This window comes from Elephas maximus, chromosome 19 (genome assembly GCF_024166365.1).
Source record: "Elephas maximus indicus isolate mEleMax1 chromosome 19, mEleMax1 primary haplotype, whole genome shotgun sequence".
In the NCBI taxonomy this organism is placed as follows: domain Eukaryota; kingdom Metazoa; phylum Chordata; class Mammalia; order Proboscidea; family Elephantidae; genus Elephas; species Elephas maximus.
The window spans coordinates 77,329,690-77,348,469 of NC_064837.1; positions in this window are offsets into that span (position 1 = coordinate 77,329,690).

The following is an 18,780-nucleotide window of genomic DNA, read 5'->3' on the forward strand; positions in this document are numbered from 1 at the left end:
ATTCGTTTTATGAAAAAGTCTTTTTTTAAAAATAATTTTTATTGTGCTTTAAGTGAAAGTTTACAAATCAAGTCAGTCTATCACATATAAGCTTATATACACCTTACTACATACTCCCATTTACTCTCCCCCTAATGAGTCAGCCTGCTCCGTCCTTCCAGTCTCTCCTTTCGTGACCGTTTTACCAGTTTCTAACCCTCTCTACCCTCCCATCTCCCCTCCAGACGGGAGATGCCAACATAGTCCCAAGTGTCCACATGGTGCAAGTAGCTCACTCCTCATCAGCCTCTCCCTCCAACCCATTGTCCAGTCCAATCCATGTCTGACGAGTTGGCTTCGGGAATGGTCCCTGTCCTGGGCCAACAGAAGGTTTGGGGACCATGATCGCCGGGATTCTTCTAGTCTCAGTCAGACCATTAAGTCTGGTCTTTTTATGAGAATTTGGGGTCTGCATCCCACGGTTCTCCTGCTCCCTCAGAGGGTCTCTGTTGTGCTCCCTGTCAGGGCAGTCATTGGTTGTGGCTGGGCACCATCTACTTCTTCTGGTCTCAGGATGATGTAGTCTCTAGTTCATGTAGCCCTTTCCGTTTTATGAAAAAGTTTTTAATTTTATTTTTGTTGACATTTTACACAGCAGAGCATACATTGATTCAACAATTTTTACAGTACATTTCAGTAATGTCAATTACATTCTTCAAGTTGTACAACCTTTCTCACCTTCTTTTTCCAAATTGTTCCTCCCCCACTAACTCACTGCCCCTAAGTTTCCTGTCTAACCTTTCAAGTTGCTGTCGTCCATTTTAAGAATTTTTAATAAATTCATAGTTCTTTATCATCTGTTATATATCCAGCATTGCTGTATGATAGGGGGTCACCAAACTTTTCTTGTAAAGGGCCAGATAGTAAATATTTCAGATTTTACAGGCCATACAGTTTCTGTTGCAACTACTCAACTCTTTTTTTGTAGTACAAAAACAGCCATGGACACAAATAAATGTAGTTGTGTTCCAATGAGCTATATTTACAGATATTGGAATTGAAATTTCACATTACAAAATATTCTTATTTTTTTCTAAACACTAAAAAATGTAAAAAGCAGTTTTTACCAACTTGACCTCATAGACATAGGAACCCTCCACCCAGCAGCAGCAAAGTATACATTTTTTTCTAATGCACATGCAGCATTCTCCAAATAGACCACGTTTTAGGTCACGAAGCAACCCTCAATAAAATCCAAAACACTGAAATAACACAAAGCATTCTCTGATCACAACACCTTAAAAGTAGAAATCAATAGCAGGAAGAACAAGGAAAAAAATCACATACATGGAAACTGAACAACACCTTGTTTAAAACAACTGGGCAGTAGAATAAATCAAAGATGGAATAAAAAAAAATTCTTAAAATCAAGTGAGAAAACACATTATCTCAAAACCTTTGGTACAAAGAAAAGGCAGTACTTAGAGGTTAAGGCAAATAAACACCCATGAAAAAAGAACAGGCCAAAATCAAAATGTTAGCCCTACAACTCAAATAGAGAACAGCAAAGGAAGCCCACAGTCACCAGAAGTAAGGAAATAAAGATTAGAGCAGAAATAAGTGAAATAGAGAACAGAAACAATAGGATCAGCAAGCCCAAAAGTTGGTTTTTTGAAAAGATCAACAAAATCAACAAACCATTTTCCAAACTAACAAAGAAAAAAAGGAGAGGAAGCAAATAACCCATATAAGAAATGAGTTGGGGAACATCACAACACACCCAACTGAAATAAAAAGGGTCATACCAGAATACTACGAAAAATTGTACTCCAATGAATTTGAAAAACTAGAGGAAATGGACAAATTTCTAGAAACAAACTACTTAATTAACGCAAACTGAGATAGAAAATCTGAACAGACCCATAACAAGAGATGGAAGGGCTAATTAAAAAAAACTCCCTGCAACAACAACAAAAGCCCTGGCCCGGGGGCTTCACTGACAAAATCTGCCAAACATTAAGAACTCACACTAGTACTACTGAAAGAATTTCAGAGCATCAAAAAGGAAGGAACACACCCGAATTCATTCTATGAAGCCAGCAAAACCTTGATACCAAAGACCGGAAAGGACACCACAAAAAATAAAATTACAGACCAATATCTCTCGTGAATATAGATGCAAAAATTCTAGCCAATAGAATTCAACATCACATCAAAAATAATAATACGCCACAACCAAGTGGAATTCATACCAGGTTTGCAAGGGTGGTTCAACATCAGAATGTCAATGTAATCAACCACATAAATAGAACAAGAACAAAGGAGAATCACATGGCCATCTCAATTGATGCAGAAGATAATAAAGTCAAACACTCATTTCTGATAAAAACTCTCAAAATAAGAATAGAAGGGAAAGTTCTCAACATAATAAGTGCGTCTATACAAAACTAACAGCCAGCATCACACTCAACACAGGCTGAAAGCATTCCCCCTAAGAATGGGAACAAGACAAGGATGCCCTTTATTACCACTCCAATTTAACATTGTGCTGGAAGTCCTAGCCAGAGCAATAAGGCAAGAAAAAGAAATAAAGGCATCCAAATTAGTAAAGAATTAAAGCAATCCCTATACGCAGATGATATGATACTCTACGTAGGGAACCCTAAATGTTCCACAAGAACACTACTGGAACTAATAGATCAGCAGAGTAGAGGATACAAGCTCAACATACAAAAAGCAGTTGGATTCCCATACACTCACAAAGAGAACTTTGAAAAGGAAATCAGGAAAACAATACTATTTATAATAACCCCTAAAAAGATAAAATATTTAGAAAGAAATCTAACCAGGGACCTAAAAGACCTATACAAAGAAAACTACAAAACACTACTGCAAGAAACCAAAACAGACCTACATAAATGGGAAAAGACCATGCTCACGGATAGGAAGACTCAATATTGTGAAAATGTCAATTCTATCCAAAATGATCTGCAGATATAATGCAATCCCAATCCAAATACCAACAACATTCTTTAATGACATGGAAAAATTAATCACCAACTTTGTATGGAAAGGAAAGAGGCCCCAGATAAGCAAAACATTATTGAAGAAAAAGAACAAAGTAGGAGGCCTCACAGGCCTCTCAGGACCTAACTATACAATCAAGGTAGTCAAAACAGCCTTACTGGTACAAAGACAGACACATAGACCAATGGAACAGAATCTAGAACCCAGACATAAATCCATCCACCTATGGTCAGCTGATCTTGACAAAGGACCAAAGTCCATTAAATGGGGAAAAAAGTCTTTTTAACAAATGGTGCTGGCAAAACTGGATCCCCATCTGTAAAAAAATGAAACAGGACCCATACCTCACACCATACACAAAAACTACCTCAAAATGGATCAGAGACATAAATATAAAACCTAAAACAAGAAAGATCATGGATAAAAAATTAGGGACAATGCTAGAGGCTCTAATACATGCCATAATGTCAATACAAACCATAACTAGCAATGTACCAACACCGGAAGAGAAACTAGATAACTGGGAGTTGCTGAAAATCAAACACTTCTGCTCATCAAAAGACTTCACCAAAAGAGTAAAAAGAGAACCTACAGACTGGGAAAAAATTTTAGGCTATGACATATCTGACAAGGATCTAATTACTAAAATCTATGAAATACTTCAACTCCTGAACAACAAAAAGACAATTTAATTAAAAAATGGGCAAAGGATATGAACAGACACTTCACCAAAGAAGACATTCAGGTGGTGTCTTAATCATCTAGTGCTGCTACAACAGAAATACCACAAGTGGATGGCTTTAACAAAGAGAAATGTATTTTCTCACATCTAGTAGGTTACAAGTCCAAATTCAGGGCATTGGCTCCAGGGGAAGGCTTTCTCTCTCTGTCAGCTGTGGAGGAAGGTCCTTGTCCTCAGTCTTCCCCTGGTTGATGAGCTTCTCAGGAGCAGGGACCCCATGTCCAAAGGACATGCTCTGCTCCTGGTGCTGCTTTCTAGGTGGTATGAGGTACCCAGCTCTCTGCTTGCTTCTCTTTCCTCCCATCTCTTAAGAGATAAAAGGTTGTGTGGGCCACACCCCAGGGAAACTTCTTTTACCTTGGATTAGGGAGGTGGTCTGAGTAATGGTGGCGTTACAATCTCGCCCTAATCTTCTCAACATAAAATTACAATCACAAAATGGAGGACAACCACATGGGAATCATGGTCTAACCAAGTTGATACATTTTTGAGGGGACATAATTCAGTCCATGACAGGTGGCGAACAGGCACATAAGGAAATGCTCGTGGTCATTAGCCATTAGAGAAATGCAAATCACAAGTACAATAAGATACAATCTCGCTCCTACATTATTGGCACTAATCGAAAACAAGCAAACAGAAAAACAGGAAATAACAAATGTTGGAGGGATTTTGGGGAGATTGGAGCTCTTACACACTGCTGGTGGGAATGCAAAATGCTGCAACTGTTTTGGCAAACAATATGGTGCTTCCTTAAAAAGCTTGAAATAGAAATACCATATGATTTCCCACTCCTAGGAATATATCCTAGAGAAATTAGAGCCATCACATGAATAGACAAATGCCCACCTATGTGCATTGCAGCACTATTCACAATAGCAAAAAGATGGAAACAACCTAAGTAACCAACAGATGAATAAATAAATTAAGGTACATTCACACAATGGAATACTACTAAATGATAACGATGAATCCTCAAAACTTCTCAATATAAATGACTGTGGAGGTCATTATGCTGAGTGAAATAAGCCAATCACAAAAGGACAAATATTGTATGAGACAATTACTGTAAAAACTCATGAAACTACACACACACACACACACACACACACAAAACCAATCTTTGATGGCTAAGAGAGAGGGGAGGGGTGGGGAAAGGAAATAACTAGATAGTAGACAAGTGTTAATGTTGGTGAAGGGAACGACAATATACAATACAGGGGAAGTCAACACAAATTGACCAAGGCAAAGTCACAGAAGCTTCCTAGACACATCCATATACCTTGAGGAACTGAGTTTCTGAGGCTACGGGCGGGCGACCATGGTCTCGGGATATCCATGTCAATTGGCATAACGTAGTTCATAAAGAAAATGTTCTTCATCCTACTTTGATGAGTAGCATCTGGGGTCTTAAAAGCTTTCGAGCAGCTGTCTAAGATAAATCAATTGGTCACATCCCATCTGGAACAAAGGAGAATGAAGAAACCACAGACACAAGGAAAATATTAGTCTAAAGAACTAATGGACCACATGAACCACAGCATCTACCAGCCTGAGACCGGAGGAACTAGATGATGCCCAGCTACCACCACTGACTGGTCTGACAGGGATTCGGACAGAGCGGGAGAAAAATGTAGAACAAAAGTCAAATTCACAGAAAAAGACCAAACTTACTGGTCTGACAGAGACTGGAGGAATCCCTGAGACCATGGCCAGGATTGGTGAGCTGAAATGGACTGGCGTCAGCCATTTTGAATCAGATGATCATATGGTCTACTATGCCAGGAACAACAACTTGAATGGCATTAAATTCATCATCCAAAAGAACATTTCAAGATCTACCCTGAAATACACCACTGTTAGTGATAGGATAATATCCATACACCTACAAGGAAGACCAGTTAATATGACTATTATTCAAATTTACATACCAACCACTAACACCAAAGATGAAGAAATTGCAAATACCTTTTCTCACCAGCATAAATGGTGACTATACACGTGAACCTTGCCAGACGGAATACCCAAGAATCAAATCAACTACATCTTTGGGAAAAGATGATGGAAAAAGCTCAATATCAGTCAGAGCAAGGCCAGGCAACAAGGGACAGAAGCTGGTTGAATAGACACAGGAAATCCAATGTGGAAATGTGCTGTCTCATTATAGGGAGAGCAACTAGGGTCACATAACAATGTATGTATAAATTTTTGTATGAGAAACCAACTTGAACTGTAAACTTACATTTAAAATCACAATTAAAAAAAAAAAAAAGGGTCAGGGGCCGACTGTGGAACAGACCATCAACTGCTCATATGCAAGCTGAAGTTGAAACTGAAAAAAGTTAGAACAAGTCGATGAGAGCCAAAGTATGACCTTGAGCATATTACACCTGAATTTACAGACCATCTCAAGAATAGTTTTGATGTGTTGAACACTAATGACCAAAGACCTGACGAGTTGTGGAATGACATCAAGAAGAAAGCAAGAGGCCATGAAAAAGACAGGAAAGAAAGAAAAGACCAAAATGGATGTCAGAAGAGACTCTGAAACTTGCTCTTGAACGTTGAGTAGCTAAAGCAAAAGGAAAAAATAATGAAGTCAAAGAACTGAAGAGAAGATTTTAAAGGGCGGCTCAAGAAGACAAAGTAAAGTATTATAATGGCATGTACAAAGACCTGGAGATAGAAAACCAAAAGAGAAGAACATGCTCGGCATTTCTAAAGCTGAAAGAACTGAAGAAAAAATTCAAGCCTTGAGTTCCAATATTGAAGGGTTCCATGGGGAAAATATTAAATGACCCAGGAAGCATTAAAAGAAGATGGAAGGAAAACACAGTCCTTTATACAAAAAGAATTGGTTGACATTCAGCCATTTCAGGAGGTAGCATATGATCAGGAAGAAGTCCAAGCTGCACTGAAGGCATTGGCAAAAAACGAGGCTCCAGGAATTGACAGAATATCAAATGAGATGTTTCAACAAACGGATGCAGCGCTGGAAGTACTCGCTTATCTATGCCAAGAAATTTGGAAGACAGCTACCTGGCCAAACGACTGGAAGAGATCCATATTTATGCCCGTTCCCAAGAAAGGTGATCCCACCAAATGCAGAAATTATCAAACAATATCATTAATATCACATCACACACAAGTAAAATTTGGCTGAAGATCATTCAAAAGCGGCTGCAGCAGTATATTGACAGGGAACTGCTGGATTTAGAAGAGGACGTGGAACCAGGGATATCATTGCTGATGTCAGATGGATCCTGGCCGAAAGCAGAGAATACCAGAAGGATGTTTACCTGTGTTTATCGACTATGCAAAGGCATTCGACTGTGTGGGTCGTAACAAATTATGGGTAACATTGCAAAGAATGGGAATTCCAGAATACTTAATTGTGCTCATGAGGAAGCTGTACATAGATCAAGAGGCAGTTGTTCAAACAGAACGAGGGAATATTGCGTGGTTTAAAGTCAGGAAAGGTGTGCGTCAGGGTTGTATCCTTTCACCATACCTATTCAATCTGTATGCTGAGCAAATAATCCCAAGAAGCTGGTCTATATGAAGAAGTACAGGGCATCTGGATTGGAGGAAGACTTCTTAACCTGCCATATGTAGACCTCACAACCTTGCTTGCTAAAAGTGAAGAGGACTTGAGCACTTACTGATGACGATCAAGGACCACAGCCTTCAGTATGGATTACATCTCAACATAAAGAAAAATCCTCACAACTGGACCAGTAAGCAACATTATGATAAATGGGGAAAAGTTGCAGTTGTTAAGGATTTCATTTTACTTGGATCCACAATCAACACCCATGGAAGCAGCAGTCAAGAAACCAAAAGACACATCGCATTGGGCAAATCGGCTGCCGAAGAACTCTTGAAAGTGTTGAAAAGCAAAGATGTCATCTTGAAGACTTAGGTGTGCCTGATCCAAGCCATGGTGTTTTCGATTGCCTCCTATGCATGTGAAAGCTGGATGATGAAACAGGAAGACAGAAAAATTGACACCTTTGAATTGTGATGTTGAAGAAGAATATCGAATATACCATGGACTGCCAAAAGAAGGAACAAATCTGTCTTAGAAGAAGTACAACCAGAATGCTCCTTAGAAGCAAGGATGGAGAGACTATGCCTCACATAATTTGAACATGTTGTCAGGCGAGATCAGTTCCTGGAGAAGGACATCACGCTTGGTAGAGGGTCAGTGAAAAGGAGGAAGTCCCTCCAATGAGATAGATTGACACAGTGGCTGCAACAATGGGCTTAAGCATAACAACAATTGTGAGGGTGGCTCAGGACAGGGCAGTGTTTCCTTCTATTGTGCGTAGGGTTGCTATGAGTCAGAACTGACTTGATGTCACCTTTTTTTCTTAACAACAAGGCCCCTGGACACCCTGCTAACTCAGAATCGAAGCTATTTCCTACGTCCATTTTTCAGCCAGAGATTAGGCAAGCGTATAACACAGACAATAACGCATGTGAAGAAAGAGCTGCTTAGTTCAATCAAGTATATGAGACCAAATGGGCAACACCTGCCCAAAAGCAAAGACAAGAAGGCAGGAAGGAACAGAAAAATTTGATGAATGGACACAGGGAACCCCAGATGGAAAGGGGAGGGTGCTGACACACTGCAATCAATGTCATAAAACAATTTGTGCATAAATTTTTGAATGAGAAACTAATTTGTGCTGTAAACTTTCACCTGAAGTATAATAAAATTTAAAAAGCCTTCTTTGCTTATAAGCCATTGAAATATGGGTGGTTGGCTGAATTTGGCCCATGGAGAACTGTAGTTTGCCAATTCCTGCTATAGAAAAATCAGTTTCTTTCCAAAGATTCAACTTGTTTTGTTTTTAATTTTCTTTCTGTTTGTTTCTTTTCTTTTTCCAATAATTTCTACTCTTGTTTTTATTATTTATTTTCTTCTAGGTTTAATTTGTTGTTGTCTTTATAGTTTATTAAGATGAATATTTAGATCATTGATTTTTTCAGCCTTTTTTTCTATTATATGCATTTGAAATAGTAAATTGCCTTCCGAGCACTGCTTTAACTGAATGTTGCAAATTTTGATGTCATTTTTATTAATATTGCATTAAAAATATATCTAACTTTCATTACATTGTCTTCTTTTTTCTAGGGTAACTTTGAAATGTATTGCTTGATTTCCAAGGATTTGAGAATTTTCTAGTTTTTTTTTTTTTTTTTTTTTTTAATTGATGTCCAGGTTAATTCCACTGCATTTGGAGAACATACAGGAATGATTTCAATGCTTTGAAATTTCTTTATGGTCCAGCATATGGTCAGTATTGGTTAAATATTCTGTGGGCACTTGCAAAGACTGTGGACTCTCTCATCATTGAATGAAATGTTCTTTACATGTCAAGTAGGTCAAGTTTATTCATTGTGCTGTTCAAATCCCCTGTATCTCCTTGTGGATTCGTTTACCATTTTAGTCATGTCAGTTTTTGCTTTATATATTGTGAGGTGTACATTTAACTTTACCCAAAGAATTTGATCCTTGCCCTTGGTCTTAAGAGATAACCTCTAAGTCTTGGAATTATCCGAGTGATTGGAATGAAGTGACTCTTGAGCGGGGGCTGGCAATGCCAGAAAGAGTTATCACGTGATATTGGCCCAACCTCAGAAGAGTGGGACTAGAGGTTGAATTCAACCGTGTGGGCAATGATCAGTCAATTATGCTTATATAATTAAACCCCAGTTAAAACTCAGGATACTGAAGCTCAGGTGAGCTTCTAATTGGTAGAAGACATTGATATACGGGGTAGGGTTGGGTCCTTTGGGACATGAGAACTTCATGTTGGGAACCCTCCCAGACCTTGCTCTATTCATTTTTTCACTTGTATTTTTGTTGTTGTTATTAAAAAAAAAAAATTTTAATAAGCACAGCGTTTCTTTGAGTTTTGTGAATCATTATTGAACCTGAGGGGTGAGGGTTAATGGGAATCTTCAAATTTGTAGGCAACAGGTCAGTAGTGGGGAGAGAGGGGGCTTGAAGACCCCCAAGCTTGCAGCTGGCATCTAAGGTCTTGGGCAGGCTTGGCAGTCTGCATGATTGTGCCCTTTAACTTGTGAGATCTGAGCCAGCTCTGGCGATTAGAGTTGGAAAGAAGTACTACATTTGAATTTGACATCACAGAAGATACTTAGAGTGTATGTTGGAAGAGAAGACAGACATATGTGCTACATGTATTTTGCAGCTATGTTTTTAGGTACATAAAATTTCAGAATTTCTGTATCTTCCTGATGCCTGAGGGATTGATTCTTTTATCATTATGAAATATCACTATCTCTTGATGTTACATGCCTTCAAATAATCTTTACTATTAGTATAGCTATATCTGCTTTCTTTTGGTTAATATTTTTCCATTCTTTCCTATTCTTTAACATTCAATTGTTCTGGGTGAAAAACAAGGCTCCAGGAATTGATGGAGTGCCAACTGAGATGTTTCAACAAACGGATGCAGCACCGGAGGTGTTCACTAATCTATGCCAAGAAATTTGGAAGACAGTAACCTGGTCAACTTACTGGAAGAGATCCATATTTGTGCCCATTCAAAAGAAAGGTGATACAACACAGTGTAGAAATTATCAAACAATATCATTAATGTCAGATGCAAGTAAAATTTTGTAGAAAATAATTAAACAGCTGCAGCAGTTCATTGACAGGGAACTGCCAGAAATTCAAGCAGGATTCAGAAGAGAACGTGGAACAAGGGATATCATTGCTGATGTCAGATGGATCCTGGCTGAAAGCAGAGAACACCAGAAAGATGTTTACCTGTGTTTTATTGACTATGCAAAGACATTCGACTGTGTGGATCATAACAAATCATGAATAACGTCGTGAAGAGCAGGAATTCCAGAACACTTCATTGTGCTCATGAGAAAATTGTACATAGACCAAGAGGCAGTCGTTCAAATAGAAAAAGGGAATACTGCGTGATTTAAAATCAGGAAAGGTGTGTGTCAGGGTTGCATCCTTTCACCATACTTATTCAATCTGTATGCTGAGCAAATAATCCAAGAAGCTGGACTATATAAAGAAGAACATGGCATCCGGATTGGAGGAAGACTCCTTAACAGCCTGTGATATGCCGATGACAGCCTTGCTTGCTGAAAGTGAAGAAGTCTTGAAGCATTCACTAGAGCCTTCAGTATGGACTGATTACACCTCAACATAAAGAAAACAAAAATCTTTACAACTGGACCAATAAGCAACATCATGATAAGCAGAGAAAATAATTGAAGTTGTCCAAGGATTTCATTTTACTTGAATTCACAATCGATGCCCATGGAAGCGGCAGTCAGGAAATCAAAGGACATATTTTATGGGGCAAATCTGCTGCAAAAGACCTCCTTAAAGTGTTAAAAAGCAAAGATGTCACTTTGAGGACTAAGGTGTGCCTGATCAAAGCCATGGTGTTTTCAATCACCTTGTATGCATGTGAAAGCTGGACAATGAATAAGGAAGATCAAAGGAAAATTGATGCCTTTAAATTACGGTGTTGGTGAAGAATATTGAATACACTATGGACTGCCAGAAGAATGAACAAATCTGTCTTGGAAGAAGTACAGCCAGAATGCTCCTTAAAGGTAAGGATGGTAAGACTATGTCTCACATACTTTGGACATGTTTTCAGGAAGGACCAGTCACTGGAGAAAGACTTCATGCTTGATGTAGTAGAAAGTCAGTGAAAAAGAGGAAGACCCTCAACGAGATGGACTGACACAATGATTGCAATGATGGGCTCAAGCATAGTAACGATTGGGAAGATGGCGTGGAACTAAGCAGTGTTTTGTTCTGGTGTACGTAGGGTAGCTATAACTGGGAAACACCTGGATGGCACCTAACAACATTAACAACGTATTTGAGGTGCATTTCTTGGAAGTAATATAGTTCGATTTTGTTTTGTAATTCTGCCTGACAGTCTTTTTTTTTTTTTTTTTTTGTAATTAGAATATTTCATCCATTTAACATAGTTACTGATATATTTGGGTTTATGTCTGTGAATTTACTATTTTTTAAAAATCTGTACCCTCTCTTCTTTTTATACTCTTTTAATCTCTTTTTTTTTTCTTTTGGATTAGTCAAATTTTCTTATTAGCTCACTTTCCCTTCTTTTCCTCTTCTCTGTATTATGTGTTTTTTTTCCCCTTCTCTGTATTATGTGTTTTTTTTCCCCAGAAATGAGTTAGATATATGTTAGACCTTCTCACTCTATTCTCCATGCCCTTTAATCTTTCTTTTATATTTTCCCTCTCTTTTTTTCTCTGTTCTTCATATTGAGTAGTTTCTTCTGTTATATAATCCAATTCACCAATTTTTGCTTCAGCTAGGTCTAATCTGTTATTTATCACATCTATTGAGTTTATAATTTCAATAATGTATATTGCTTTTATATTTCTAGAAGCTCTCTTTTATGCTTTTCCAAATCTGCTTGATCAAAATTTGTAGCCTTTTGTTTCTAGATCACATCTTATAGCCTCTTTAGGTATTTGAAACACATTATTCATGGAATTTAATATACTAAAACCCCTCAAATCTGAAGTTTTGAATGTACTCTCTTACTATTCTTAACTCCCCATCTATTTCCTTATTTATTTAACTATTTTAAAATCCTTAGTAGTTTTCATTGTAAATTGAGTGCTTTCACAATCACCATTAATTATTGCAGTGTTTTACATGAAATTATACACTTATATTTCAACACACAATGCATTTAAAGAAAAATTCCAAGCCTGGTCACATCTAAATTGCTTAATAATATTTGAATGTTTTTATACAATTATTAATAGCTGAATTGAAAACCTATTGTTAGTATCTATTAAAGCCAAGCATACACACACTGTATGAAACCAGAAATGAGTGCTTATGCTCTTCAAAAGATGTGTTTACAGCAGTTTTAATCATAAAATCTCCAAACCAGAAACACCCCAAATGCCTATCAATAGTGCAATGATAAAAAAAAAAAAAAATTGACTACCATACAGCAATGGAAAAGAATGAGTATTGCTATATGCAACATGGATAAATATCACAGATCTATTTTTGAGTGAAAGAAGTCAGACCTGAAAGACTAAAAGCTGTATGATTCCACCTATGTAAGGATCAAAACTAGGTGAAACTAACCTATAGTGACAGATGTCAGAGTAACAGTTGCCTTTCAAGTTTATTGAGTGAGACAGGGCTCAAGGCACCCTTCTGTGGTGTTGGGAATATCCTATTCATTGACTTGTGTGTTGGTTAAAAGAATATGTATATATGTAAGTGAAAATCTTAAGCTCTGCGTTTGTGGTCTTTGCATTGTACTGTCTGTAATTCATCTCCTACCTCATAAATTTTTTTTTTTTAAATCTCAATAATGTCTTTTTTGTCACTAATGTTATTGTACTGATTAAATTTTAATCTCCAATACCACACTTGATTGATCACACACAAGTTCAATTGATGCAGGTGTTCAGCTATTTACTCTTTTAAAGCTGAGGCTCAGGGTGAAGTGAAATGTTAGATTTTGGCAAAATGCTAAGATATTTGGCATAAAAACAGTCATTCAAATCAGTGGAAAAGAATAGAAAGACCAGAAAAAGACATATGTCTGCATGGGAACTCAAAATAAGATAAAAGCAACACCATAAATCAATGGGGGAAGATAGTTTATTTGGTAAACAGATTGGGAAAATTGGCAGAAATATGAAGAAGAATACAACTGATCCCTACCTAACATCATATACAAAGGTAGACTGAAATAGATTAGGAGCTAAATGTTAAAGGTAAAATTATAAAGTTAAAATGTAGGAGAACTTGGTGACCCAGAGGTGAGAAAAGACTTCTTAACAAGACCTTCAAAGTGTAACTTTAAGAAAATAAAAAGATTAATTAGGTCACATCAAAATCAAGGGTTTTAAGCCAATACCGCCTGGTCTAGAGCTGCTGGGTGTGCGACTCACTTCCTTATCCAGCCAGCTCTGGATATCCAGGAAGGAGGTAGGTGGTTGGGCTTTCACTCCCAGCCAGAGATCCCAAACAAACCCGATATATCTACCTCTTTCCTGGATTTCTAGAACTGGTGGCATTTTGATGCTGTAGACTTAAAAATTTATAAATTTTGAAAACAATGATTTTTAAAGCTAGGCTTCCTGGTGCAAAGGGCAGAAGCAGGAATAAAATCTGAGATTTTAGTAATATTAAACGGATTAAGAATAAAATAAGTGAGTGTTAACTGGAATGGGGACAGGCAGTCCAACACGGGCACTAGCAACTAAGAGATCCTAAGAAAACTTGTGTGTTTCCGATCCTCATCTCATTCTCGCCAATTCTAAACAAGCAGTTTAGCAGGATCGCACACCAAAGAGGCATATTAAATGTCAAAAACAAACAAACAAACAAAGCCATTGCCCTCGAGTCGATTCCGACTCATAAAAAACCCACTGCCGTCTAGTCGATTCAGACTCATAGCGACCCTATAAGACAGACTAGAACTGCCCCATACAGTTTCCAAGGAGTGCCTGGTGGATTCGAACCACTGACCTTTTGGTTAGCAGCTGTAGCTCTTAGCCAGTATGCTACCAGGGTTTCCATATTAAATGTCACATATTAATAACTCTACATTTTGTGAATGATGTAATTATTCTAGCATTTCTTGCTTTCTTTTAAAAGTCTAACCAGAAACATTAAATAAGAAATGATGGCTCTTTAGAGAAATCATTTAACTCTGTGTACGGCAACAGAAATTACAGGCATCCCTCATTGAAAACACACCCATTTTGCAAAATTAAGACTACTGTAGCTGCTCTAAGCACCCATTTCTCTAAACTCCTTTTGCACTTTTAGTGACCGTTACATAATTTAATTAAATACTGTGCCAGCTTGCCCTGCTCTCTCTTTGTTTTTTTATTTTGGTCCTAGCTTCCTAAGTAGGATGATAAGCCTCTCTGGGGCAATGACTACATCTTTATACCTCTCTTGGGTCCTCCATAAAGTCCTTGGGTTGCACAAATGGTTTGCACTGAACTACTAACTGGAAGGTTGGTGGTTGGAATCCACCCAGGACATGCCAGGAGAAAAACCTGACTTTCTATTTCCGTAAAGATTACAGCCATTGAAAGCCCTATGGACTGCAGTTCTACTCTGCAACACATGAGGGCTCCATCTGCAACACAGGGAGTCTCCATGGAATGACTTGATGGCAAGGAGTCTGTTTTTTTTTTTTTTTTTTTTTTTTGGTGTCCTCCATGGAATATAGCAAAGCTTGGGCACAAATTAAATGCTTATCAATTACCTGCTGATTAAAAATGTATACAATGAAAGAACAAACAATCATTTTACAGAATCTGAAACCTCAATATGTGCTTTAGGACAGCATGTGACAGAAAACCCCAATCATAGTGGCTTAAACACATGAGATGTTTATCATGCACTTCAAGGAAGTCTTGGACTTTTTCATCAGGATCCTCTGTGGGCAAAGGAGGGCTGTGCCCTCTCCCTCTGAGTAGGCTTTCTGGAATTTTCACAGAGCACTTTAGCTGACATTCCGATGGCCAACACTTGCTCACAGAATCATATCTAACATAGCATGGGAGGCTGGTGACAACGGGCCCAGCTAAAAACTGAGATTCTTATTACTGAGGAGGAGGAAGAAAGGATGTTTGAATACAAAAAACACCCCTTACTAGAGGCACCTTGATGTAATTTTAAGATGAGTAGCAGTATCAGATATTTGTGGACTTCCAGCCATTGTCTATTTCCTACGGAGAATGCTCATACTAAATAAGGAGAAAACCCAAAACCAAACCCAGTGCCGTCGAGTCGATTCTGACTCATAGCGACCCAGATTTGGAAACTCTGAAGGAAGAGAATCCCCAGAAATGAGAGATTTTACTAGCTCTGTGGGAAAGTGATAAGCTAAGCACATGCTATGGTGAGGGGAAATCAAGTTCAGTTCTTAAGGCCCAGGGGGTTGGGGTAGCCAAAGTCAGTCACCAAGAGGCAATTGAGAGAGATGAGGTGAATGAGGAAGAGGTAAAAAATAGAGCCAAAACAACAAAGGAAAAGTCAGGCCCTGGAAAGGCAGCCTCTAGTAGAAGCAGGAGCCCAGCAGCAGGAGGCCAGGCCAAGGTGGCCACTTTCAATAACCAAGAAGGACACACAAGAGTTCTTGTTCCCTTAGCAGTAGATGGTATAGATTGTTCCCCTCTGGAGATGTGTTTTAATTTTATAATGGAGGTTAAAGAAAAATAGAAGTCTCTATGGAGCGGCTTTTTTTTTTTTTTTTTTTTTGGTTAGAGCATTTTTTCCTCTTTAAATCCTATTTAATGTAATTTCAAAATCCAAAAGTAAAGCATGCTCTTTGGGATGAGTGAATTATTCCAATGATATCTAAAGAAACATGGTTGATTATCGCCCTCACGCCTCACTCCCCATGAGCTGCTGAGGAGTGTACTGTTAGCTGCCAGCTGTGCAATTAACACACACCCCGCCTGGTATGTGCACAAACATATTCAAATACATATATGCATGCTGTCTCCTGGTTTTGGTGTGTTTTGTTTTTGCAAAAATAGGATCCTACTATAAATAATCGACTCAACAGCACTAGGTTTTGGGTGGGTTACTATAAATATTATTCTGAAACTTATTTTTAAAAAAATGTATCTCAAACATTCCTCCAAGTGAATAAATATAGATCTAAATTATCCTTTCTACCAAAACCAAACCCAGTGCCGTCGAGTCGATTCCGACTCATAGCGACCCTATAGGACAGAGCAAAACTGCCCTGTAGAGTTTTCAAGGAGAGCCTGGCTGATTCAAACTGCTGACCGTTTGGTTAGCAGCTGTAGCACTTAACCAGTACACCACCAGGGTTTCCAAATTATTATCCTTTCTGATAGATGCTTAATATCTTATAAAAAGTTGTTTTTCGTTGCTGTCAAGTAGGCTTTGACTCATGACAACCCTGTGTGCTAAAGAATTTAATTTTGCCTGGTCTAGTGCCATCTCTCCAATGTCGGTATGCTCATGTCCACTGCTGTGGTCACTGTCTAATTCCAATCTAGGAAGCTCTTCCAGCTCTATATTAGACAGTATTCTATTGTGATCCATAAGGTTTTGATTGGCTAATTTTTGGGAGCATAGGTAGTCCCCGACTTACAATGTATTTGAGTTATGAACAGCACTTACAACCATCTTTTTTTTTTTTTTTTTTAATTGTACTTTAGGTGAAAGTTTACGGCTCAAGTTAATTTCTCATACAAAAATTTATACACATATTGTTTCATGACATTAGTTGCAGTCCCCACAATGTGATAGCACACTCCCCCTTTCCACCCAGAATTCCCTGTGTCCATTCAAACAGTTCCTGTCCTTTTCTGCCGCCCATTTGGTCTTGTATATCTGATTGAACTAAGAAGCACACTTCTCACATGTATTATTTTTTGTTTTATAATCCCATCTAATCTTTATCTGAAGAGTGGGCTTTGGGAATTGTTTCAGTTCTGTGTTAACAGGGTGTCCAGGGGCTGTAGTTTGGGGGGCTCCTCCAGTCTCAGTAAGACCATTAAGCCTGGTCTTTTCACATGAATTTGAGATCTGCTGTGCACTTTTCTCCCGCTCCATCAGGACTCTCTGTTGTGTTCCCTGTCAGGGTGGTCATTGGTGGTAACTGGGCACCATCTAATTATTCTGATCTCAGGCTGATGGAGTCTCTGGTTTGTGTGGTCTTTAGTCTCTTGGGCTAATATTTTCCTTGTGTCTTTTGTTTTCTTCATTCTCCTTTGCTCCAAGTGGGATGGGACCAATTTTAAGATCCCAGACGCCACTCACCAAAGTGTGATGCAGAACATTTTCTTAACAAACTTTGTTATGCCAATTGACCTAGATGCCCCCCAGCCCCAGACCTAGCTACTTTGTCCCTCAAAGTGTTTGGATAAGTCAAGGAAACTTCTTAGCTTTTGCTTTGGTCCAGTTGTGCTGACTTCCCCTGTATTGTGCGTTGTTCTTACCTTCACCAAAGTTAATCCTTGTCTATTATATAGGTAGTGAATTCCCCTCCTCTTCCCTACCCACCCTTGTAACCATCAAAGAATGCTTTTTTCTGTGTTTAAACGTTTTCTTGAGTTCTTATAATAGTGGCCTCATACAATATTTGTCCTGTTGTGACTGACTAATTTCACTCAGCATAATACCCTTCAGATTCATCCATGTTGGGAGACGTTTCACGAATTCATCACTGTTCTTTATCGTTGCATAGTACTCCATCGTGTGTATGTACCATAATTTGTTTATCCATTCATCTGCTGATGGGCACCTAGGTTGCTTCCATCTTTTTACTATTGTGAACAATGCTGCAATGCACGTGGGTGTGCATATGTCTATTCGTGTGACAGCTCTTATTTCTTTAGGATATATTCCTAGGAGGGGGATTGCTAGATAGTGTGGTACGGCTGTTTCTAGCTATTTAAGGAAGTACCAAGTTGTTTTTTTTTTCTTGGTACATTTTATCATTAGGAATATGTCATACATACAATGTTGCAGTGCTTAATTTGCTGATGTTATTACTCTCAGATGTTCACTTGCAGATGTTCAGGTGTTGTGATTTATAAACATAATAAAAGGCAATAATAATGAAAACTAAAATAAAAATGAGGTATTCAACTTACATCAGAACTGACTTATAACAGAGTCATCAGAACGGAACCCTGTTGTAAGTCAGGAACTAGCTGTAGATCGACAGGCCTTTCTTCCTAGATTATCTTAGTCTGGAAGCTACACTGAAATCTTTCCACCATGAGTAATCTTGCTGGTATTTGAAATACTGGTGGAATAGCTTACTGCATCAGAGTAACACACAAGCCACCACAGTAGACAAACTGAGAGAAATGTGGTGGATTCCCTAATATATACAGGTAGTCCCTGACTTACTACAGGGTTCCATTCTGTCAACTCAGTTGTAAGTTGGTTTTGACCTTAGTCAAATACCTCTTTTTTTTTAGTTTTCATTATTGTTGCCTTTTAT